The following is a 3,239-nucleotide window of genomic DNA, read 5'->3' on the forward strand; positions in this document are numbered from 1 at the left end:
GTGTTACCACCACATAAAGATTAGCAAGAAGGATATGTATATGGAGTGGTATACTGTGGCCCCTAAACTGGTAAGCAAAGAAGGAAAAGAAAGCTGGTGCATAGAAGGATGACACACACATGGGAGCCACAAGTACCCAGAACCTTGAGATGAGCACCTTGGAAAGGAATTCTAAACACAGAACAAAGTATAAGGACATAGGAGATGATAATAAGCACCACATCCAGGCATGTGAAAAACAAGGCCACAATCACTCCCTGGTAGATGCTGATTTTGATGCTATCACAGGCCAGATGAAGAAACTCCTAGTCACAGATGTGATACCCATTTTTCCACTGACTGTGGTAGTCAGAAGGGCAGTATATCTTAGTGGATAACAGATAGCCATATAATGGTCAAATCCCATGGCCGGCAATATGGCAGACTCTGCCATAAAAATGAAGTGTAGGAAAAGCATCTGAGACACACAACCACCGAAAGAAATACCCTCCGCTTTGAACTAGAAGATTGCTAGCACCTTTAGTGTGGTGACTGTGGAGAGAAGGATATCTGCTAGGGCCAACATGGAGAGAAAAAGGTACATGGGTTCATAAAGACTTCCCCTCAGTAAAGATGAATAATAATAAGAAGGTATTGCCTACAACAGCTGCTATGTACAGGGGATAAACAGATGGGATGGAGATTCATGTGTGTGCACCTTTCATTCCTGAGATACCAAGCATGGTGTACCAGATGTCTCCAGGGTTGCTCTGCTTTGAAAAGGTCATCTTTTACTCTGTGCTCCAATACTAGACCTTGGAATGGAATAAAGACAGGAGAGAGAGAGAGAGAGAGAGAGAGAGAGAAAGAGAGAGAGAGAGAGAAAATGAAGAACTACAGTTATTTTATCAGGGTAAGTGTGAACTTTGGCATTGTAGGAAAGTAATTGCTTTACAAAAGAATTGGTGATCACTCTTGATTCACCAATAAGCCAGAGAGACTTAATTGACATGAAAGTTATCATGGTTTTGTAGGGTTATTGCCACTGGTCATTATGGTGATGGTAACAACAATAATTATAAACTTTAATGGATTTCAAATATGGTCTAGGTATAATGTTCAATTATTGATTTGACATCAAGCATGAAGTCTCTAGTAGGCTCTTGCACATCAGAGAGTTTTCCTTTTCTGATTCATTATATCTGATTCATTATAGTAATTTATCACATTATCATTCCTGGAGCTCCAGAAATACAGATGTGGAATACTGTTGTGGCCTTTTTAGGAGATTAACACCACTGAATCAGTGATAATGATTATCCTTATACTTTAAAATGAAGTCTTCATAAAGGAGTGCCTTTTTTCTTTCTTCAATAGTATACTTGGAGATAAATACAGTAAAAGTGCAGGTAGTCTTTGCTTTTCACAGTGCTGTATTAACTGAATATTGCATATATTAGAACCATGATTTCACTTTACAGGTTACAATAGGCATATATTTCAGTTAAACAGGCAATGTGCGAAGTGAGCACTCGTTGCTTTATTCTAACTTAGGAGATAGTATCCACTCATTGTTCACACACATGAACTATAGCTCCCACTATTCCCTCCCACCTACCCTAACATTTGCTCATATTTTTTCTTCTACCATGTATTTTCATATTAGCTCATTTCTTTCCTCCTCCTTCATTTCCTTTTCGACTCAAACTTCCATAATATTCCTGGAGAAAGGAAAAAGGTAGGTAATAGCTAAAGCAACAAAAGAAATGAATTGTCAATGTATACAGTAATTAAATAAATTAATGAAAGTGTATTAAAGGTCACTCTGTGTATAGTACTATGCTAAAGAAAGATTCAAATATAAAACATAAATATTCTCTACTTCAAGAATGTCTTATCCATGTGAAGACACCAAAACATGGACAAAATAACCACCCCTCAAAGCAGATCAGAACAGGAATGATGGAGATATTCAAGCATACATGTATAGCAACACAGAATAGATACTATGTTTATCAAGGGACTTGGGACAAAGACTCATGGAGATGATGTTTTTGCAATCAATGTAAATAAATATTTTCATTAGAGAAGTTAACTAGAAAAATATGAGGTGTATTGAAGTACAGTTTTATATCTATTGTAAACTCTTTATACAGAAGGCCTAACTTTGAAAATATTATAAATTTGATTAATAAAGACAAAATGAAAGCTAACGCTTTGCTCAAGACAATATAGAAAAAAGATATTAATTTTGAGGATTTTGTAATTTTAAAAATCAACCTCACAGATAATTGGGCAGAAAAATTAAACATATTGAATTTAATGTGAACGCAGCTGACTCTTCACCTCCCTATTCTGCATTTGTTTCTCTTCAGTCTACCTACCCCTTTAGTTTTCCTTTCCATTCTGAATTATTTAGTCCTAAAACAAACAGTTGAAGTGCGGCAATGTAGACATCTATACTGGCGTGTATGGCGTTGGTAGTGGGCATCACCAGAGAAGGGTGTGGGAACCTGATCATATGAGGAGAACATCCCTGCAAGTTGTTTCCTGGCAAGTGATGCACAGACAAGACAACATAAAAATGATTACATGGGAACATGGCAGGGGGTGTCAGCTTGGCAGGGAGGATTCTAAATGTACTATAAATAGGAAGGATGGTGAGGACAGCCAAAGCCTGAGTAGTACCTTTCTTGTGCATCTGTCTCTTCTCCAGTGCCATGAACTCTAGATACTTTGGTCTCCTGGAATTCTCAGCAATAATTTTTTAACTCAGGTGGTTCACAGACTCTATCTGGGTTTCTTCTCCATTTACCACGGTCTACAAATTATCTCAAAGCAATCAGCTGCAGCAGTTATAGGACCTAGTTTATTTATTATTTTTTTTGTCTCTAAGAGATCATGGTCCTTCATTGCTAGATATTAAATGTCTTGGAAATCGTTGCTGCATGTATTTTGTCTAATTATTTTCATTGTTTTAGATGGAAAGGTAAATTCTAATCCTCTTACTGCATCTTGTCAGACAGCAGAAGTCCCTGTCCATTCATTCTACATTGATCAAGTATAGGTTGAATGCCTTCTCTATACCAGTCATTGTATTAGGCAATTGGATGCCTGCAATATTTTACCATTGAAACATTCAAAAGAGAGGAAGAAAGATACAGTAAAATTTTGAAAAGAGTGGGCAAAAGTTATAGGCAACAGCTTTACAGGAAGAAAAGAGGAGAAAATCTGAAAACAACAACAACAACAACAAAAAA

The sequence above is a fragment of the Mandrillus leucophaeus genome, unplaced genomic scaffold (assembly GCF_000951045.1).
Source record: "Mandrillus leucophaeus isolate KB7577 unplaced genomic scaffold, Mleu.le_1.0 Scaffold1212, whole genome shotgun sequence".
NCBI classification, from domain to species: Eukaryota; Metazoa; Chordata; class Mammalia; order Primates; family Cercopithecidae; genus Mandrillus; species Mandrillus leucophaeus.